Source organism: Mauremys reevesii, linkage group 7 (genome assembly GCF_016161935.1).
Source record: "Mauremys reevesii isolate NIE-2019 linkage group 7, ASM1616193v1, whole genome shotgun sequence".
Taxonomy (NCBI): domain Eukaryota; kingdom Metazoa; phylum Chordata; order Testudines; family Geoemydidae; genus Mauremys; species Mauremys reevesii.
Genome location: NC_052629.1, coordinates 36,011,746 through 36,035,764, shown reverse-complemented (window position 1 = coordinate 36,035,764; position 24,019 = coordinate 36,011,746).

Below are 24,019 nucleotides of genomic sequence, written 5' to 3'. Positions count from 1 at the left end.
AAACTGTTGTATTTATAGTGAGACAAAAACCAAGAGAACACAGAACCAATTGCAATATTTGCTGTCTGGTATTGTTTTTCGGTAGTGAATTGGCTTCTGGAATAGATTTTTATAACTGACTTATTAAACAAAACCTGAAGAATGTTTGGTTTTTTTTCAGCAATAAAAACAGTCATGGGAAAAGCATGATTTTTGTCCATAAAAGGACTGGTCAGCTGGTCAATTGAGTAGACTTTATAAAAACAGTATCATCTTTTTTTTGGCATTACCATTGGTATGTTCCCTGGTGCTTCCTCTGTCCAAGTGTAACCAATATTTCATTTTGATTAGAAGCTAAAAGGTCAGGAGCTTATTTACATCAGTGTTACACAGCTAAATAAACTAGTGTTAATGGTTTTTATTCTGCAAAATCAGCATATACAAATGATACAGATAACCTCATCCATGACTGTGTTCAAGCACTCGATTTGGGAATAAAAGGAGTATCCAAGTAAGGTTAACCAAGATCTGCAGCTGGTCATGACAGATTAATTTCAAGTATATGTACTCACCTTTTGAGTACCCTCTCAATAAGTAGTGACCTCAGCCCCTAACACGCATTCTAGGCCAAAGGTTTGTAGTAATTGCCCTTTCTGTAGTTTGTAGCTTATACTACCTATTGGCCACCCTTTGTATATGCACACTCCCCATACCCTCAATATTTTATAATGTTACATTTCTCAACCAAAACACTTGAGGATGAAATCTCAAATGTAGTTCTAAACAGTCACAGATTGTGTAGAACTAAGCACCTTCGAAAAAAATGTGTAGTGTATAAGCATCCTATTTCCCTTTCTTTTTATGTGTTTGTACAGTGCCTAACACAATGGGATCCTTGTCCATGCCTGGAGCTCCTGTCTGCTACTGCAATGCATAGAATATATATTAAATGATATAAAAACTTATACTGAAATCATTATAGTAATATTATAGCTTAAGTGTCACTAGAGGAGGTTTTGGAATTAATTGATAAACTCAACATTAACAAGTCACCAGGACCAGATGGCATTCACCCAAGAGTTTCTGAAAAAAAAAATGTGAAAAACTATGAAACTATAAAAGGTTTGTTGTAACCTGTCCTTTAAATCGCGTACCCAATGATGACTGGAAGAAGCAATGTAACGCCAATATTTAAAGGGCTCTAGGGGTGGGCTCTGGGGTACACAGACGGTAAGTAACCTAACGTAAATCACAAAAAAAAATAATAGTAAATATAAAAAAAATATAAAAAAATAACATATAAAAAAACACAAATAAATGAGCAAAATTCTAAAGCAAAGGGTAAAGGTCTTACTAATCTATTAGATCTCTTAATTAGAGTTCACATCAGAAAACAAGTGGACAATGGAATCATAGATCCATTGAGATTTTTGATTAAGCCTTGACTTAAGCCTCCACAAAGGCTCTTAAAGGCAACTGTCATGGGATAAAAGGTATGGAAAAGGAGGAAGGTCCTTTCATGGATTGGAGACTGAAAGGAGGGAAGGAACAAAGGAATAGGAATGGAATAGGGGTATTGGAGAGGGTAAGGGTAGGTGGTTCCCCCAGGTACTTATTCAGTAACCAATCCTCATTCATGATCTGGAGAAAGGGGTCTGGAGAAAGAAAGGTAACAGTGCAAGGTGGCAAAGTAGTAACATGAAAAAAAACTTCAAGAAGATAGCAAAGAGAGAAGAAGAGATAAAGAAGAAAAGAAAAAATAAAAAAAAATGCAAACAAATGGCAAATGAAATAAAATGTGCAAATGAAAAAAAATGATAAAATGTGGAAAAAATACAATAAAAAATAATACATAGCTAACATTGAACATAATGGGCTTCTATTTAGAGTCAGAAAAGATCAAAGGACTAAGGTGGATAAGTCTCTGAAGATGAAAAGATGAAGATGCAGAGGAAAAAAAAAAAAGGGGATAGAATAATTAAAAAAAATAGAAATAGAGAATAAGAAATATATTATAGTATCTATATTATATATTATACCTGTATACCCACATCTCTGTACTGTAAAGATATTCTAGCACTAGAAAAGGTCAAAAGAAAAAAGAACTAAAAGAAAAGGGGTTAAAGAGGAGCTGTTCTGAAAAAAAGAGGGGAGAGGAGAGAGGGAGGGGAGGGAGAATTAAAGAGAAGGAGGAAGAAGTTTGGAAAAGAAAAGGAGGTTAAAAAAGGAGATATATGGTGATGTTGAGAAAGTATATAAAATTGAGAAAGTGGATTTGAAAAAGTAAAACAAAATAAATTAAATATTCAAAGGTTATTAAACAAATACTAGAAGTCACTAAAAGGAATAAAAGGTTCATGGCTGGGACACAAATAACTAAGCTTGTTGTGACAAGGCACTGAGTGAGTTGTAGGAGGTTGTGAATGCTAGGTTGTGAACAGTAAGGAATATAACAATGTTTAGGCTAAGTGGATAAATTGGAGCCAGCAGGCTCCATAAATATCTATTAGCCAGGTTGTGTAAGAATGGATGATGGAGAGGAGTGGGGAGATGGATGGCAGAGAGATAGGCAGGAGAGAGATCCTGTCTCATGACCTTGGCTTGGCAGGACCTGTGGCTGGCTGGCTGGACCTGGTAGATGGACCTTTAGCCAGCTATGGTAGAAGAGGCTCCTTCAGGATAGATTAAGAAGTTTCTGGGCCCAGATCCATCAGAATTTTGTCCCCTTTCTTCCCCTACCTTCCAGATGGTGAGTAAAACAATGTGTGTTGTGCATACTGTCTGAGTTGGACTCTCTCAACTCCCAGCTGCTGCCTTCTTTTCCCCATCCCATTTCCTTGGGTCACCTCTTTCCCCTGAATGCATTGTGACATGGCCTCAGTTCTGACATGTATTCCCTTTGATCATGTTATTTTAGGGTAAACATAGTCTCTGTAAGACTGCTCAGAAATGACCTTCTCTGACCGTTACAAAATCTGCATGCATCACATTGTCCTTCAAGTTCCAATTTCACATAGGCTAGGTGAGAGGACAATTATTAAATGACTTCTCTCACTCTGTCGAGAGGGATCTGATTTTTAGGTCATCTGACACTTCCCATCATAAAAAGTTCTCAATAATTTTTTGAGAGGCTACAACATCACCATTGTTTACAACAGGTTTTGAAATCTGGCTGGGAGAAAGCCCTAGGGGCAGAAAGTTCTTTTTCTTTATTCCATGGAATTGTGTTTTAGGTTTAGCTGAGATATAAACCTTGGAAATAACTATTTCCATTCTGTCACTTGCATTGTCAGCTAAGTTTTGAGACCATGCCAAAATAACTGAATATGCATTTATTAATTAAGAATGCTCATGGGGGAGGGATAGCTCAGTGGTTGGAGCATTGGCCTGCTAGGGTTAGGAGTTCAATTCTTGAGGGGGCCATTTAGGGATCTGGGGCAAAGATCTGGGGATTGGTCCTGCTTTGAGCAGGGGGTTGGACTAGATGACCTCCTGAGATCCCTTCCAACTCTTAACATTCTATGATTCTATTCTATGTCACCTCCTAAGCAACTATACTAGGAACCCTGAGAGCAGGTAGCCTCTCCAGGAAAGTAGAAACAGAACCTGGCCAGGCTGCCCCAACAGCCTCACTCCTGTACTCAATAGGCTGCCCCAGTGGCTGTCCCCCCATGTGGAGGATACCACATGGGGAAGTAGCTCCACCACTCTTCTTAGGATCAGGGGTGGGAGAAGAGCAAGAGAGAGAGCAAGCTGGGCTTGACTCTTTCCAGTTACCCCACCAGAGCTAGCAAGGGATCTCAGTAGCCTCTTCTCTTTTTCCTCCTCCCACTGACCTGGATAATAGCCACATCATGTCGCAAGCTTAAGGTATATCTTCCACTAGCTCATGTTGTGCTAAGGATTCAGGGTTCAAACCCTCCCAATTTTGCATTCTGTAGGGATTGTTGTAGTTGCACATCATAAGATTTATTTTTCCTTCTAACAAAGCTTAATAAATTGCATTACAAAACTAAGTTAAAAGAATGTTATTTAGGTTGCAAAGTCAAGAACTTGAAAGTTAGGAAATGCCAGAATCTCTTTCCCATGCAAGCTTAGTGCTGCCCCTTGTGCCTTAAGCATTATGCTACGATCTTTAATTACATGGTCATGTCCTATTTTTTACTACAAGACCACTGCCTCATTCAGTGCACAGGATGGACCTGTTAAAAGGGTATATGATAGAGTAGAGGTTGTGGTGTGTGGGCTGTGATTTATGGTTGTTGCAAGGGTTAAGTATGTGTCTGTGGGTGGAAGAATAGAGGGTGTGTAATGTTTGGTGACTGAACTTTTAATTGCCTTGGTGTATTTGTGCCAGGTATGTAGAGTGTGTAGGAGCCCTAAAACATATTACACACAAATATTGTCTGGGACATGGTTTGCTAGTGGGGTTTTTTTTAGTGCTTAATGGGAGGTTGAAGATTCTGCGTGGGCAAGGAGGAGAGAACGTATGAGAAGGCTTAAGTGCAGTTGCTGACAGAGAATGTTTTATTCATTAGCAGTTGTGCATGAACTACTATGTTCCAGCAGCTGCAGATGAACCTATATGTATCAGCAGTTACATATGAACCCTTTTTTGTTGTAGGATAAAATCTTCCAGAGAAGCATAGTTCCTGATGGAGAAGTTTTATGGGTACCTGGCTTACATCAATCCGACCAGCATGTGCCTGGTTTCAGGTTTGTGTGAAAGCACATAAACTTCCAGTTATAATGTTAACAACTAACAATGACCCTAACCGCAATATTAAAAAAGCTTGCCCCAGATGGATGGACCTTTCTGCCAATTTTTTTTATAAATGGGGACTGTTTTTAAGAAATATCAGTCAACAGTTAAATAGGACTGCCAAGGAAAAATTTCAGCAAGAGTCTAAATTCAAAGACATTCCTATTAAATGTTTATGTTTTTTGTTTTGCTTAGTACATTTTTAACAGGCATGATGACTATCATTATGTAAAATTTCATACTTTTAGCAAAAAACAGGAATTTTAGGCCCCCACTTTAAGCACAACTCTAACTGTGGAGTTGCTACTCTGTATGATTGGAAAACAAAACAAAAATTGTTACAAGAATGTTAAGATTGCAAAGTCAACTGCTCAAAAGTTCGGAAATAACAGAAATAAGATTCTGTCCAACCTGAATTTAGTCCCTCTGTTCATATGCATTATGATACAGTCTTTAACTACCTGATCACATATTATTTTTTTGAAAAACTCATTCTCCTCTTTCTTACTGTCTTAGCAGTAGAGCTGGATGCAGGGGAGGCTCTAGCCATTTCGCCGCCCCACGCACGGCGGCACGCCACGGGGGGTGCTCTGCTGGTTGCCGGTCCCGCAGCTCCAGTGGACCTCCTGCAGGCGTGCCTCCGGAGGGTCCGCTGGTCCCACGGCTTCGGTGGAGCATCCTCAGGCACGCCTGCGGGAGGTCCACCGGAGCCACCTGCCGCCCTCCTGGCGACTGGCAGAGTGCCCCCCGCGGCATGCCGCCCCAAGCACGTGCTTGGCGTGCTGCGGCCTGGAGCCGCCCTTGGCTGGATGAAATGTTTCAGTGAAAAATGCAGATTTGGCTAAACTGAAATGTTTTTAAATTTATATTGGTTTCACCAAATTATGTTGCGAGAGAAAATATTCTTAAACATTCAGGCTGTCTGCACCCCGATGATTTTTCTAGGTGCTAAAATCAGTGACCCTTTGTGACTCTAGCCCATGGTATATAGAACATGAAGACTTTTTTTCTCTCTCTTCCCCCCACCCCCCAAATTACCCATTCCTATATATCCAGATTGACATCTACAGCATTCAGTTGGATAGCAAAATCTATAACCCTGAGGCGTAAGCAATGATGCATGAATGCTTGAGTCATCTGAGTACCTTAGCTTGAAGCACACATTATAACTCTCACTGAAGAAGACTCACGTGGACTTTTGGAAAAATGGCAGTTAAACCATTACCTCCATGACCATGTTGACTCCCTGCCCCAATAGCATTTGTCTTTGGTTAGGAACAAAGCATACTCTGAACCTTTTGACAAAAAATAATAATTTGGACGTGTGATTGATGATGTCCATATTTCTTGGAGCATCTGAGGAATAATTAAAACATACTTCAGGGAATGTATACAGTGTAATAGCAGAATAGATAATATGTATTTAAGGCAGAATTCAAAGGACTGTATTCAGATTACAAAAAGCAGTGGGATAAAGGAAGTGACCTTTCAATTTGACCTCACTGTTTCAGAGTTCAAGCCTGGTGATTAGAGTACTCACCCTGAATGTGGAGATCCAGGTGCAGTTCCTCTGGTCCAGTGATGCGTTAGTTATTTCTCCAAAGTGGAACTGCATCAACAGGAGAGATTGAGGAAGTGCCATATCAGAATATCTCATAACCCAGTGGATAGGGCACGCACCTGAGAGGTAGCAGATCCCTGTTCAAAGCTCTTCTCCTCCTCAGGTAGAAGAGGGGGGACTTAAACTGGGAGTTTCCCACATCGCAGGTGAGTACCCTAACTGTTGGGTTAAAGTTATGAGGAAGATGGTCATCCCACTCACTACCCCCTTTCCCCCAGCTTCTTGCAGGAAACACCTTGGGCACCCAGAGAGAGTTCACAGCTCAGAATCCCACGCAGAGAGAGGCACCTCTCTCCAGCCCGGCATTAGGTGCTCAACTGCCTGAGAGAGGTGGCACTTCTTGGAATCTCCAGTTAGCTAGTTTAGGCAGGGAGCCACCTACTGTGCTGGCTTTTGTGAATCCCAGTCCTTGATGGCTATCACATTCCATTCTTGTGTAAAAAGCCTGAACTCAGGCTTTGTGAACCCCAGTGATTTTCTAGGTGCCTACGTCTCTTTGTGAATCTGGCCCTATATCTACATTCCCTTTGTCAGCCCTTTATGATATTGTTGCCATTCAATTAAAGGCTTTCCTGGAAGTTTTAAAATGTTTAACTTGTAGCGTGTGCATACACTGCCAGTTATATGCATTTTTTCATAGCGAGCAGGTATATATTGCTACCTATATATCCGGCTTGCAGACAGCAAGTACCATTTAAATTATCATTTATCAATTTTTTCCTTTTGTTTTGCATCCAGAATTCTTCTGCTCCAAGAAATGGCTTATTGTTTATTTTCCTTTACATAAATGCACTCACTATATTTTTGGAAAAAAAATCATTGGCCAATAATGTAATTTTTACTGTAGTAAACGCACCACATATTGTGGCACCATTCCATAGACTGAAGATCTCAATTTTTTTAATGGAGAGATTTTCCTAGAGCACTTCCCCTTCCATTCACTATTGCATAACATTATTGTGGCAACTATAGCAATTGTTTACAGTGAAAAGTAATAATTTAATGTAATTTTAGCTGTCTGTTAGTGAAATTCAGCAGCTGGAAACAGAGAGGTGATCATGTGTCTATCTCCAGAGAAAGCTGGCAAAGCAAGCGTTCTGTGGGGCAAAGGTCATGGAGTGTGATGAGTCATCCCTGCGTCTGAGGGTTATGAGCCTAATCAGGATCAGGGTGATTAGGCTCAGAACCCTCAGATTCAGGGATGACTCATCAGGTTCAGAGATGACTCATCAAGCTGAGAACACTCATCACCCAGAGCACGATTTAAAAATCACTGGCATAGGTCATGAGTACATTACATTCTATGTAGCTAAACAAAGCAGAACTATGTCTTTTCTGATAGCAGAATACCATCCAATTATAATTTAAAGACCTTATATGCTGCTCTCAGTCCAGGGTAAAATTTTCTTACATATCAGTGGGCATTGTATACATAAAAAGGAGAGTATGCTGATTTTAAGCTACTGGAATATTTAGCTTGAGATCTGTTCTGACATCTCTGGGAAAGGAATTTGGATTTAAGAAAGTAAACAGAACTGAGATATGTCTTTTTCAGCTTGTTTGATGTTTGCTAAAGAGACTGTAAATTACACTTGAAAAATGTAAATATCATGTTTGAAAAACTTTTTTTGTTTTCCTATAATTCCTAATATGTAGATCTGTGATCAATTTGCTGAACACCTACCTTTCCTTTCAGCTTATGTGTGCAAATTTATAATTTAAGTAGCTTTTTCCATAATCCTGGGGGCTCGGGTGTGTATGGGAAAGACTTACCTACAATCTCCACATACACATTCAAGTCTTAATGGGTTTAATTTAAAAATAAAACAACAACAAAAAACTTATGGTATATTTAAGTATCTTGATTGTTTTCAATGTTCTTAAATTATACAAATGTATGTAGAAGAAATCACAATCCTTCTATCAAAGGGATATTTACCATATCATAATGGAGACATTATTCGAAAGAGACACAAACATCCAGATTCTGAACTCTGATTTTGCACTAGTGTAACGAAGATCAATATTTGGCATAGAGGCTGCTTTTGAGCTCAGTGGCAAAATGCTTATTGACTTCAGTGTGAAAAGCATGAGGCCCTTAATCTCTCTTTCTAAATATTCTTTTCATTTTAATCTGAGGTGGTGGGTGAACGTTAGACTGTTTGTAGGTTTTCCTTTTGGGACCATATACAAAAAGTTCAATGCTCCTCCAGGATTTATCTAAGGCCTGAAATTTTGAGCCCAGCCTTCCTGTGACCACCTGGATTTTCTCCCTCTTGATGTAGTTTCTCAAGACCAAAAGCCTACTTTCCCTGGCAGCATGTCCTCTTCAGTGCCCATAGGATTTTAGATGAGCATGGGTACTCTAGGGTGTGCTTACTGGGGAAATTCCTCATACAGGAATACAGCAGCAGGAGCTAGTGTTAAGAAAACTGGATCATACTGCACGACTAATGCCATTAAAGGGGGATAGAGGAAGTCTTCCTTTCCATGACGTGCTGCTGTGTGGGGGGGGGGGGGGGAAATGAGCTTCCATGCCACCCCGTAAAGATCAAGGCAAATGTACTGCAGTAGTGGGTATGGTCAGTGAGTGAGAAGAATTGGGGGTTGAGATGAATGAAGATTCAGGACTGTTCTTATTTTATCTGGAATGTTTCTGCCACTGATGTAATTAGCCCTGCCAACGCATAATCCTTTTTAAACCTTCATCATTTTCTGCCTTTGGCATAAGAGTTTGCAAAGTTGGAGGCATGTTTATAGAAGTGGTGAATCGGTTCTGGCTGCATGCTTCCACTTAGTAGTTTGTGGTTCTCTTTTCTGGTGGGCTATACAGACACACATTATTTTGTTAGTAAGAGTGATCCTTCATAATCTCCAAATAATTGCAGGGTTTGGTGTATAGTGCATATAAACTACAGAAAGAATCTTCTCTCTTAACAATTAATAATTCCAGATACTGCATGTACACTGAAGCAATTCCCAAAGATACTGACACATATAGCACATTATTACTTATGGGTATTGCATAATCTGTTGAATGCCATGTAGTTTCTTTTACAGTATTTGAGTAACCTAGTCATGACCTTTCATGAGACAAGCTTGGCAGTTACAAGACCCAGATGCCAAGCCTGGGAATTCATTTTCTCACTAGTAACAATTGGGTGTTTGCTAGTCTGGCTCCACTGCCGGCTATTGTGATTTCTGTGAGTCTGGGAGGATCAGCCTATGTTGGGACTGTAGTTGCTAATCTGAAACGTGTTTTCCAAAGATAGGTTTACATATGTGAGGAATGTTCTCACTATTTATTTGTTTGGAAATAAAATTTTCTTGAAATGAGATCCTTACGTGTGTGTGTGCGTGCGCACACACAGAGAGACTAGTTGTTTCTCCTTAGATAAGGTTGCAGTGAATTTCCTGTTATACTTCAGATTTTTGGTCCTTCCTCTAACTTCACTCTTTAAAGCAGGGCCGTAGCAACAAAGAACGTGGCCCCCTCCGAACATATGTCCGCGGCCCTTACAATGCAGAAACTGGAATGCGGTATTTATTTTATACAATATACAGGGTTCATATTATGTATACATAGGCCTACAGTGTACATGTATTCCGTATTTACGCAAAGCGCTTCTTTCGAGCCTTGTTCTCTGCAAATTGGTTAATCAATGCGTCATAGTCCAGAGATCTGGCAATCTTGTTTTCGACTGAGATAACTGCAAGCGCAGAAAGCCTGTCATCTGTCATGGTTGAGCACAGGATATTCTTGATCAGTTTCATTCTGCTGAAGCTCCTTTCAGCACCGGCGACAGTAACTGGTGTGGTCAGAAGAATTCTGATGCAAATGAAAAGATTCGGATATATCTCCTGAAGGCTGTTCTTGTATATGTACGTTAAAAAATTGTTTGCCGTGACAAGTCCTCTCTCTTTCTCGATGACATAAATAAAACGATTCAATTCCATTATGAGTTCGTTGGCATCACTGTCTCCCATTTCTCTTTCAAAAATTTTGTTGTGATTCTCCAGTTCATTTTCTCTGTGACACTGCTTCAGGCTGTTAGCGTTGTACAGAAATCCAAACAACTTATACCACTCCACGAGTTGGTCAAATCGCGACGAAACAGAAGATATGGCCTGATCAGTGAGAACAAGAAAGAACTGTGATTTGAATTTTTCTTCGGCAGAAAGACCACTCGAATCATCAGCACATTCGTAATCAAACATTCTCTTCTTACGTCGCACCCTGGTTTCTGGAAACACCTGCTCAATACCCGTATGCTCTGCTATTTCACGTGCATTTGTGACCACAGAGTTATATCCTGTATTTCGATAGTCTTCCAAAAACTTCATTGTAGCACCGAATTCTGCCTGCAGTACGTCAATTGACACATCTGGTGACTGAATTAATTTGCTGGTTTTATTGACGTGAAATAGTATATCATACCACGTGTACACAGTCAGAACAAAAGGCCACGTAGTAACATGGTCTAAAAGCGCACCGGCTTCTGTTGCTGTATTGCCATCTTTCTTTTTGAGCGCATATTCTCGCAAAGATGACAAAGCATTGCACAATTCTTCAAGGTGATAACGCAATGGCTTCACAGCATCAATTCTCGACTCCTAACAAGTGTCTGATAACCCTTTAACAGATATTGGCATATGTTCTTGAAGTATATCCCAACGTGAAGGTGACGAAGAAAAGATAACGTATATTCTGTTAATCAGACCAAAAAAGTCAACAGCATATTTCAATGACTTTGCCACGTCTGAGATCACAAGATTCCAAGTGTGAGCTCCACATGGTACATACAAGGCACGGTCATTTATTTCTAGCATGTGGGCTTCAACGCCTTTATTCTTTCCTCTCATATTTGCGCCATTATCATAAGCTTGGCCTCTCATGTCAGCAATGTCTATTCCTAAGTTGTTTGCCTTTTCAAGAAACGCTTCCAATAAGCCCTCGCCAGTTGTATCATGAACATTAAGAAAACCAACAAACGCTTCACGAATATTGACACCATCTTCACCGTTGCATTCAACAAAGCGTAACACCACAGACATCTTTTCTTCATGTGACACGTCGGGAGTACAGTCCAAAATAACTGAATAATATTTTGCTTTTTTAAGCTGCGCTATGTTGGCCTTTTGAATGTTACTGGCAACAAGTTGAATCAGCTCATTTTGGATCTGTGGACTGAGGTACTGAACATGTGTCTCTGCCTTCTTAATCCTCTGTAAAAGTTCGCTGAGGACAGTATCATACTTTGCAAGCAATTCAAACAGTCCCAAAAAGTTGCCATTCGAAGGATCGCCGAGCTTTTCATTACTTCTTCGAAATGCCAAGTTTCTTTCAGACAAGAAAATAACGACATCAACCATGCGTTTGACAACATTTCTCCAGAAATCTCTTTCTTTCAGAAAAGCCTGCAATTCGAGTTGGTCAATATATGTACAGTTTACTATGCCTGACCGAAGGTCAAACCATTTCACCATACAGTCTTGATGACCTTTGTCTGTTTCATGCTGCTGAAGTCTTTTTGACAGTGCTTTCCAAGCAGATGTTTCACGACGTAGCGGTATGTCGCCAATACCAAATAATTTACAACAAAAACAAAAAATGGCATCTTTCTGAACTGAGTACATTAACCATGAACGTCTTATTTTCTCGCCATTTGCCATGGTTCGATAGAAATGAGTACTTGTGAACCTCCGTCTTTCCTCGTTAAATGGAAATTCGTAACTTTCATTCTGCTGCGGTGGGCCACGTGCAACAATGTCACACACTTGCCTGTCCGATATTATAGACAGCCAATCTCCTGGATCATCAGTCAGTGGTTCAGATTCAGATACTTCTTTCCCGGCAGCAGCTGGAATATCTGTCACAGTTTGTTTGGTAGAACAACTGGCTTCACCTTCAACCTCACTTGAAGCACTTCTGGATACTTCTGGATACTATTCGTCGCTGCTAGCGCTGTCCGTTTCATGTGTCTGTACCTGTACATTGGATTGCAGCGCGAAATACGTTGACAATTTTGGAATTTTCTCAAGTTCCTTCTCGGCATCTTTTGCTGCCTTTCGTTTACTAGCTCCACTCTTATACGTTCTCTTAGACATCACAAAGCACGCTTCTGCGTTGGAAACTAATAGTTTCAAACGATAAAAAATTAAACAACTAAATTAATAACATTTATCCGCCAACCGCCATTTTGAACGCAAATACACATTCTTTGAATGGATCCAACTAAAATTCGAAACTGACCGACAGACTACTGATGTAGCCAATAGCATTATGATGTATCATAATGACTTCACGGTTTTGTCAGTAAAACCGACATGGATTGTGCAATAGCGTCAATAAATGTCACTTACCTAGTTATACTTTACATTTTTTTTGCCACTTTTAGGGGCCCCCTTCCTTGTGGGGCCCCCTCCGGTCTGAGGGTACGGAGGGCGCTCGCTACACATCTGCTTTAAAGCAAGCCATTTTAAATTGCACATGGCATGTCTATCAATGTTAGATTTGTTCATTTGTTTTGAAAGTTTTAGATGAAATTGGACAAGCATTTTGAAGACATAGGGACTCAAAGCTTTCAGTTTACAATATCCTGCTAACTTTTTTAAGGCTCAACAAAATCTTGATCTGAAGCCTAATGAAGTCAATGGGAGTCTTGATATTAATTTCAGATGAACTTTTGATTCTGCCTCAACATTTTTCAATTTAATTATCTGCAAACTACAGATTTATTCTGCTTTGTCGTCCTCCTTGAAAAGAGGTGCCTTTTTAAAATTTATTTTATGTTTTGCTTAGTGTAGGAATTAAAAAGATGCATAGAGATATTAGTTTTAGAATCAGAAATATATTTATATTTCAAATGTTTATAATATAATCTGCCCTGTGTTTGGCTTCAGGCTTTGCTTCTGCTACTGTTGGCCTGAACTAGATTTTTACTTTCCCATGTTCACTAATTTTAAACTGATCCAATCAAAATTTAACACAGCATGTCTTATCCACTTTTTATAGCACTTTTTGGAAACTTTGGTACAAATTGGAGAACAATCTTTTAGATGAGGGTTCAAAAATAGGTTTGCAATTTGTAAAACTCTAGTCTCCCAACTATGTTTTATCTTGTACCCAAGAATATTAAAATTGGTTGAGGAACAATCTGAACCATTAATGTTGATGTTTAACAAACCTTAGAACACTAGAGAAGTTCCAGAGAACTGTCAAAAAGCTAATATTAACAAATATTTATCAGAGTAAATATAAACCAGTGAGACTAATACTGATCCAGAGCAAATTCATGGAAAGGTTGATATATGATGCAATCAGTAAAAAATTAAAGGATTGTAGCATAGTTAATGTCTACCAAGATAGTTTTGGAAAAGTGAAGAACAGGTCTTGTCAAATCAACAATTCTGGTTCATAAAAACTCACTTTTGACATAATACTCCTAGACTTCTGTAAGGCATTTCTCTTAGTTCCACATGAGATGGTAATAAATAAATTATCGTGATCTAAAATCAATGTAACCCATATTAAATGGATTTAAACCTTGATAACTGATAGATCTCCAAAAGTAATTGTAAATGGGGAATCATAGTAGATGGCACTTTAATCAGCAGACGGCATACCAAAAATTAACAGTTGGAAGCTTTATCTAGACAAATTCAGACGAGAAAGAAGGTACACATTTTTAACAATGAGTGTAACTAACCATTAGAATAACTTAATTCAGGATGTGGTGGACTCTCCATCACTTGAGGTCTTTCAGTCAAGAATTGGTGTCTTTCTAAAAACTATGTTGAACCTCAGATAGGAGCTAGTATTGATGCAGAAATTACTGAGTGAAGTCCTATGGCCTATGTTATGTGAGATGTCAGACTAGATAATCACAATGGTCTCTCCTGCCCTTAAAATCTGTGAATCTTGCTGGAGAGCAGCATCTATGAGTTTTTTGGTTTGGTTTTGTTTTTATTTCAGAGTGTTAGTTGGGAAATAGAAATGTAGCAGTGTTGCCATCCCTAAGTATTCAAAAATCATGAGTCAGGTTCCAAACAATTTGAGAGTTTTAAAAATAACAAATGTTGACTACTTAGTATTTGCGTTCCTATTTTCAAGATTTTCTCCACAGCCATAAGGGCTAGAAACTTACTTTTTGTTTTAATTAAATCTGAAATTCTCACAAAATTGTAACACTCCAGCAGCTGCAGGGTTGAAGAAAAACCCAAAGTATCATAAGACTTAAGAAAAAATCATGAGAGTTGGCAACACTGATTAATAGAAACAGCTGTTTTCAAATGAATAAAGTGTTCCATGTGGCTGATGCTGTGCAATTTTACCTCCTAATATATACATTCATAATAAAAATGTATTGATTCACTTCTGTATTAGTCAAATGCTATGTCAGTGTAACTCCACTGAATTCATTATTACATCTGTTCAGAGTGATACAGGCAAGAAAGTGAGAAAGGAACGCTCTCTCCTAGAAGTAAAGAGGAGGAGGGAGCCTCTCCTATTGCAACTCTGGAGCTTCACAGTGGGAGAGGAGAGGAGAAGGGGGGATCCTCCATCCCCTGTCCCTCAGTAATTCTACTCTGGGAGAGGAGAGGGTTCCAATCTCAATCATTCTAACTTCTGGTTCAAACTGCAGCTGCCTGGTTCTCTTCTACAGTGCAAAGCCTGAATTATGACTGGGGGCTTATAAGAGACAGTGTACGCAGAAGAATTAGTATCATGGGAAACTGAAGATGCTCAGCCATGGTGGAACTAGGCTCTCCTAATGCTATTCTATTCCATTCCATTCTATTCTATTCAGGGTTTTCTACTGCCCCTATCACTATGGTATCTTGAAGGTGGCAATTTTGCAACAAAAAAACTTCAAAAACAGACTCCAAAGAGAAACTGCTGAACTCGAATTAATATGCAAACTAGATACAATTAACTGTGGCCTAAACAGAGACTGGGAATGGTTGGGTCATTACACTAATTGAATCTATTTCCCTATGTTAAGTTCTCCTCACACCTTCTATGGGCCATCTTAATTATCACTTCAAAAAGTTTTTTTTCCTCCTGCTGATGATAGCTCATCTCAATTGATTAGACTCTTCCTGTTGGTATGCATACTTCCACCTTTTCATGTTCTCTGTATGTATAAATATCTCCTGTCTGTGTGTTCCATTCTATGCATCCGAAGAAGTGAGCTGTAGCTCATGAAAGCTCATGCTAAAATAAATGTGTTAGTCTTTAAGGTGCCACAAGTACTCCTGTTCTTTTTATGGTATCTAATGCCTTCCTGTAGTGCACTATGCAGTGTGACTGCATGTGTTTGTTTTCTCATATTCTCCCCAGGTAGAGAAGTGTGTGCAGTGTAATGTCTTGTTTTGGTAGTGTCTTTTTGTTTAAATATAAATATACCTGTTGCTATGTGATTGTTAGAGAATGCAAGGTCAAAGAAATATGCCTTGCATTTGAAGCAGAAAATTGGGAGGCTTGTGATGATCCTGAGTTCTTGGGTGATTTCATTCCACAGTCTTGGACCACCCCCACAGAAAGTTCTGTCTCCCACATAGATAAACTCTAGTCCTATTGCTGAGAGTTTCATTGTGCTAGAGGACCAAAGTTGTTGACCACCATCTTCATCCCAGAGCTATGGGTGATCTTTTAGAGACTCTAGGCCCTGGCCAGGGAGCACTTTGACAATAAGGAGTGAGACATTGAACTTGAGTCCAAATACTGTGGGAAACTAGTGTAGAGAATGGAGGACAGGTTTGATATATTTGTGGCAGCCTGTGTGGCTGAGGACATGCACTACAGTGTTTTGAATTAGTTGGAGTTTCTGCTGAGGGCTTCATGCCCAGGTATATTGCTTTGCTGTAATCTAGCCAAGAAGTAATTGTGGGTGTGTCTCTTCAACCAACAGTGATTGCAAGCTCTTCAAAATATTTTCCTCTGGATTGTTGTAAATTCAGCAGAGATACCGATAATATCCACTAACAAAGCAATGCTGTTTATGTGTGCTGGAATTCATTTCAGTATGTGTACAGTTTGTCCCTAGGGAAGTACAAGAGTGCCCCTATTAAGTTGTAGAGGGGTATTGTTTCACACAATGGGGAGCATGCTTTAACATTGAGCAAAATGTAGTAATTATTAAGCTTTACTAGATGCTTCTGCAAATCAGATTTATCACAGTTCTACAAGATGCTCATTGCCTTTAATAAGCCCTTGGCCTTCTCATATGAGCACCCTTTCCTATTCAGCTGAAATTCTTTATGTTGTATGTTCCCACTGAGGCATGCTCACAACACTACAACTGTAATTAAGGTCACAAACTGCAGCATGTGAATTAGTCCCCAGGGCTCTGAGAAAGCACCTATCCTTCCTAGCTAGCTGCATGTTTGCAATTGTTGTTGGTCCTTAATAGTGTTACAAAAATTGCATTTGGGGTGTGGGGGGGGGGGATGTTAACTGCAAGATAAGTTAGCTGATTAACTGCCACACTGCAGATAGCATTAACTTAATTGGAAAATTAACCTATATTTTCAGTAATAGGAAAAAAAGATTCAGCTCTAGCCATTATCTGTCCACTCTAGTGTGCTGTTTAGATCTTGTTTGTAATTATTAGAACTGAGAGCACTGGCTGTTTAGAGTCTGAAGAACAGGAAACAGGAAGGAGGGGGGAGGAGTTGAGGAGGCAGAGTGAGAGTTACAGAGTGTGCAGCAGCAGCTTGGTAAAGAGGTTTCCACTTTAAAAATAAAATTCTATTGAAGTTTGTTAGTACCTTGCCTGGTTGATACAATATCTAGAAACTTGGGGCTCGGTTGTAACAAATTGTGGTTCCTACTGTGTTGTCTGTGTCTGTGTGTTGTGCACAGAATCCGTGTTAGGATGAACTCTGGTAAGCTTATCAGCATTCATTAGCATTAGGTTATTTTATTAATGTTAATGTTGTGCATTATCTTAATCCAGGTTATTATTGTAAGTGTATGATTAATGATAATTTCATGAGACTAGCATCATAACATCATGCTGTGCAAGAGACTTGTGAAGTAGAATATAATGTGACTTTATAGGGAATCATCAGAATCTACTGTTCTAGATTTCTTTCATAGTTCATACTCTCTTAGGACCTCCACTGAGCTGCACCACTTTAGCAATACAGTAATTCTTACAAATTGACAGCAAGACAACAGTATAATCTGTTGCTGGGCAATTGTGATGAGATGTCCATCCCACATGGGGCTGGAAGGAGGTAAGATGACCAAGTAGGCCTATTAACTCCATAGGCTGCACCTGGAGGAAAAGCCAGGGAGCAGGGAATTGCAAGCAGGATCTGCTGTGCAGGAATAGGTGTAGCCTATAAAGCCAGGAAGCTGAAGAGAGAGGAGTGTTTGTAGCTGGTCCTCCTAGAAAAAGAGGGGAGAACCAGGAGTGTCAGGAAGCAATCCAGGGAAGGAGCAATGAGGGCTTGGAGAGTAAAGCCCACAAATGCTGTGTTGAGGGTCCCTGGACTGGAACCTGGTATAGAGGGTGAGTTTGGGTTCTCCTACTAGCCACTAAAGGAGTGGCACCTGGGCAGTGAATGGGAAGACTGCCTGAGATTGCTGAAGGATATACCCAGGAAAGGGGGGGAACACTGAGTAACCTAGCTGGAGGCCTGAGTCACGAAGAGGACACTGAGGTTCCTGGGATGAGAGAGCAGCAAAGAGTCCTGTGGCACCTTATAGACTAACAGAAGTATTGGAGCATGAGCTTTCGTGGGTGAATACCCACTTTGTCGGATGCATGTCATGAGATGAGAGAGGAGCTACAGACGTGAGAGAGACAGAGCGTGATGGCGTGTGAGCATGGGAAAGGGTGTTGGTCTCAAGAGCTAATCCCCAGAGTGACCAGGAGGAGGCACCACACAAGCAATGGGTGAAGCACCCCATCACAGCAACCTTAGATTATCAGCTACTCTGGTAAATAATTGAAGATTTCTGTCATAGTTTACACCACAAGATAAAACTCAGTCCCAGCATAAAGAAACAAATAAGAATAACATGCATAATTACTGTAAATCACATAGATTAATTGCCAATTAAAATACATTTAGAAGAAACAGATGTAACCAAGCTACAGTTGCTTATCCTTCCTGGAAGACAGTCACTATGGCTCATGTAACTTGGAAAGTGACCTAACATGAGGAAATGGGATAAATTTTGCACTCTTTTGACAGAATTTGATTTATAATTTATAAATATTACAGTGATTGGCAGAAAAATGCTTATCAAGGACTACATATTTTTCAGAAGTATTTTGGGTAATTTTATTCTGGCAGAACATTTTGTATTTCAATTAGAGATGGACAAATCCAGGACTGATTTAGATTTTGCAAAAATTCCTCTGCAAGAATGGCTCAAATTAGGGTCCTGTTGAACCTAAATCCCCAAAGTTCAAGTGATAACTGGCTCAGGTTTTGGCTCATCGCTGATTTCAAATGTGGGAAGTAGAATAAGTGCTTTTTTCCCAAAATATCTTAACAAAATAAAAATCAAATCCATTCACAATTTGCATAGCATTGTCACTTAGTTCCTTAATGATCATAAGGTAATAAATAAACCCTCTTTCTTAAATTAGTAACTGTTTGCATTCGTGCTTCTGGGCTATGGTAACGATATACAGTCCCAGTTGAAGGCAACTGCACCTGTATTTCCCCTCAATGGTCCTGCAAGGGCACCCATTCTTAGGCTTCCAGCTTCACAGCTGTTGCCTCTCTTAAATGGAGACTTTCATCTCTCCATTTTGTCCAGCATATGTCCTAGCTACACGGTTCCCTGACTCCCAGCAAAGACCGTCAGCCTAAACGGACCTGCTTGTTTTCTCTTCAGAGACTGATAACAGAGGAATTGCCACATATAGAAGTGACCACACAGTTCTTTCTCAGCAAGCATATTTTATTCTTAAGGTTAAAAAAACATTCTAGAGAAAACATTAACATTAATAAAAGAACCTAATGCTAATGAATGCTGATAAGCTTACCAGAGTTCATCCTAACATGGATTCTGGAAGGCCCAGTCCTTCCAATCCTAAGGATCAGGAGTCTGTTGTATTAATGTAGCTGGAATATATGGCCAAAGGTGTTAACATAAGCCACTCACTGTCCAACAAGGTTCAGTGTTGGTTTTGAGACCTTGGCCTGCTTAATGCCATGGCAAGTAGACCACTGAAATCCTTTCAAGCTTTTATTAAAGATAGAGTAAAGAAGTAAAAACAGTTAAAGCATTTGAAAGGTAAAGTATTAAATAAGACTTTCACTTTAACAACATCTCTTGTTCTTTCCCTTTAGTTGAAGAGTTTTAGAAGGGGGTGGGGGTTGTTTGACAGACTTTTAGGGTAGGTTTACACTTACCTTCCGGGTCGACGCGGTGAGTTCGACTTCTTGGAGTTCGAACTATCGCGTCTGATCTAGACGCGATAGTTCGAACTCCGGAAGCGCTGTGGTCAACTCCGGTACTCCACCACTGCAAATGGTGGTGGCGGAGTCGACGGGGGAGCCGCGGAGTTTGACCCCGCCGCGTCTGGACTGGTGAGTAGGTCGAACTAGGGTACTTCGAATTCAGCTACGCTATTCACGTAGCTGAATTTGCGTACCCTAGTTCAACCCCCCTTCTTAGTGTAGACCAGGCCTTAGATTATGTCAAGTTTGGTAATAACTGCCCTTTTGGGTAAAAGGGAAGAAGTTAGTTGAGATGGGCTGGAACTGCTGTTGCTGCTGCTATTGTTAAAGTTTGATACACTTTATCTCAGGTAATGTTGGGGATTCAGCTGGAGCTGATAAGGGTAGTGATGTCCTCTGGATCCCTCTCTCTGGACCAGTCTGGTCAGGATATCTTTTAGGATCAAGATGATGAAGGCCGGGGGTGGCAGCCATGATAGTGAAGCTCACTCCTTTAGCCTCCATCTCTTCTTCCTTTTCCTATATTTTTAATTCCTCCCCCTCCCCCCCGCAGTCTGTCTTTAAGAACTCTCAGAGGGCATGATGAGAGGAATAGCACAGCCCCTTGTTGTTTTGTCTACCAGTTAGGCCTAATATCTGACACACCAATTTTGATTCATTAATTTCTGGTTCCACATCTTCTGTTTTTACCAAGCATGATTTCAACATAGTCCTTGAATTATATCAATGTGGTCTTTTTTGTTTAGTCTAATTTAGTCTCTGTCTGCTTCATTTGCATCTGTTTATAACATTCATTACTGAAAACAATTTGACCTTCTTTCCATCAACATTTGTTATAGGTTATTGTGACATGAACTTTCACATTTTACAATTGAGCTTTCAGTTAGGGGAAATTTGTAGACCCCGGTTATCACAACAGATCCTGTTCATTTGCTGGATCAGGAAGAAGGCCATGAACCCAGATGATTTATCCCAAAATCTTTTTGTTGTTTGTTGGCCTCTGGATAATGCAATTTGAATTAGTTTATGCTTATCTCTAAGGGGGGATCACTTCAAACACATACACAATTGCATTTTCAATGTACCCAAAATATATTAACCTTAATTCAATAAGGTTTAGCACAATTCAGTAAAGTTTATTTTAATTCCATAAGCTTTGTTCAGGGTACTACAAAATATTGTCAATCTATCACATGGCACCCCTGGTGTCAAGCTGTGGAACTGCATTGAAAGTCATATGTGTTGTGGAATGCATGCAAGTTCCTCTGAAAGGGTAATGTCATCATAGTGCTCTATATAAGGCCTTGTCTACACTAAGAAGGGGGGTCGAACTAGGGTACACAAATTCAGCTACGTGAATAACGTAGCTGAATTCAAAGTACCCTAGTTCGACCTACTCACCCGTCCAGACGTGGTGGGGTCGAACTCCGCGGCTCCCCCGTCGACTCCGCCACCGCCGTTTGCAGTGGTGGAGTACCGGAGTCGATCGCAGCGCTTCCGGAGTTCGAACTATCGCGTCGAGATCAGATGCGTTAGTTCGAACTCCGAGAAGTCGAACTCACCACGTCGACCCGGAAGGTAGGTGTAAACCTACCCTAAGAGAGTGTACTCCTCCGATCATCTGTTTCTCCTCCCAAACCAGAGTATCCTGATGTTATATAGAACTCTGAGGTAGAGGGGAAGGTGGGCAGGTAATATGAATACACAGAGGAGACTCAACTATTCCTTCTTTGAGGGCCTCTGTGCATTCCCACTTTTGGGAGATTAGCAAGCAGTGCTCCACCGGCTGGCAGGTGATTGAGCAGTTCTTGGTTAAATGTGGACTATTGCACCACTTTCCCAAACAAGATATTAAAGCAAGGTGTTGAGATGAGATTTCCCTGGGTGGAAGTGAGGTCTCTGGAAGAACCCAAGGAGGAAAATGCATCTAAAAAGGTAGAAATCTGATTCCAACTTCAAGTCTAAGTGGTAGGTTCTGGTGACTCTGCCCTTGTGGACTACACTGTAAAATGGAGTGGTCATTGAAGCTCTGAATTCACTTTCCCTCTTGGCAGATAATCATTTTCAGGAAGGCCATTTTATTGATAAATGTTGCGAGAGAGAGAGAGAGGCTTGAGCAAGAGGCTCATAAGGCGCTCCCATCAGCTTAGTATCTCTTTCTCAAAAGAAGCATGAAGTGAGACACTTTGTCCCTGACTTTCTCCTGTGTTGCAGAGACCATTTTGGAGTTGTCTAGAGGATGTTGCAATAGGAATTGGTGTCCTTTAGCTGACACAGGATACAGACAGATTGCTCCTTTGAACTCAAGCGAGGTTGAAAAGGGAGACAGCCGGATATGCTTGACCAGGTTGAGAAGGCCTGAGGTAAGATGCAGAGCATTGCTAATATGTCATACAGGGGATTGGATGTCCCCATTGTCATCACCTTTGTTTGCAGCTGGAGAGTATTTGCCATTCTCCCCAGTGGCTCTCAAAATTCTCTCTGTTGATCATGAAGGGAAACAGATGAAACATCAATTTGATCTTTGGGCATCTCTATGGTCTTCCATAGAATGCTCATATGGTTCCTCTGAAGGAGTCTCCCCATTCCTCGGCTATCCAGATACTTTTGCAAATCTCAGGGATCTGTTGCTTGTATCAGTGCTGGAAAGAAAGGTAGCATTGGCACCTGGTGAGGACTAGGCACTGGTGAAAGCATCAGTGCCAGGGAGGGTCTGGTGATAAAGGGGTATTGACTCTGCTGCCAAGGTGGGTGCCAGATTTTGTCTTGCAGATTCCAAAAAGGCCTTCATGGAGTCCTGTATGAAGAGACATATGAGCAATCTAAGAGTGTTCTTGTAATCGCGTGTGACTCACTCCTGCAGCGCCTCTGCTGGTATCTTCTGGGAATTAGCTTTCCAGCTGTCAGAGTGCCCTCTGCAGGCTGGTGTCCTGCTTTTCCTGGCCCCCATGTCCCTCCCAGACCTGGTGCCCCTTGCACACTGGGGTACTGCCCCCAGGCAGTACACCCCTCAGTCTCTGGGTCTCCCCTCCCTGGGGAACCCTCACCCACTATCCCCACCTCACCTCAGTCTTTGGCTACTGCCCAGTCTCCATCTAGCCCCCGTTCTCTGGGGCAGACTGCAGTATAAGCCACTCATCACAGGCAAGGGGGTTTGGACCTGCTGCCTCTGCCTACCACTTTGCGCTGCCCCCTGCAACTCCAGTACCTATTCAGCTTTCCACTAGGCCGCAGCCTGGGGGGTTTCTGGGCCAGAGCTCCCCAGCTTCCTGGGCCTTCCCCCAGCCCTGCTCCAGCTCAGGTACCTTGGTACACTCCCAGCAGCCAGCTCCCTCCCTCTCAACAGGCTGGAGGGAGAGTCTGTCTATGCTCCTGGCCCACCACCTTCTTATAAGGGCCAGCTGAGCCCTGATTGAGGCATGGCCTCAGCTGAGCTTACTTCCCCACTCAGCCTGGGAACTGCTTGCTCCCAGTCACCGCCCTCTCCTGGGCTGTTTTAAGCCCTTTTAGGCCAGAGCAGCTGACCACCCTGCTATAGTTCTGCATGATATCCTTCCACAATGTCTGGATTTGAGGCAAGGGGAGAGGCTTGGTGTCCTGGGGTTGAGTTGGAGGATTCTGCAGATTTTTCTGTGAAGGAGTCAAAGGTACTCTGAGGTAGCTGTGAATTGCTACTGGAAGAGTAGGTACCAGTTCAGAGTCAGGTAGCATAAATGCATGTATAGGAGTGGCTAGTAACCTCAGTGGAAACCCCCCACTCAGACTTGGAGAGTTCAGAAGTATTATTGGAATCTGAAGTGGTAAGGAGTCTGAATTAGTGAATGCTGAGATTTCTGGCTCTGGAGACATGCAGAGAGGAGGTGATGGTGCTATCTGAGAGTCTTCAAAGCACATGTGAGTCATGAAGGAGGAAAGAAATGCTGTCACTGAGGCTTTTTCTGCTGTTCACACCTTGTGCAGGGAAACATTTCCTCTTTTCCAGACTTTTTACCCAATTGAGCATCTGACTACTCATGAGGTGCAGTGATAGAGGTCTTGTTGCCAGAGGACAAGTCTCAAATTGGTGCTGAGGGCAATCATGTCAGAGAGGAGTAGGCAATTAGGTGATTACTTCTTGCATCAACAATGGGCTTATTGAGACTTAATGGACCATGCCAGTTTGGCCTTTGGTGCTGCTTTAGATTCAACCATATGGCACTGGTGAAGGATTCTTTTCTAGTATAGGG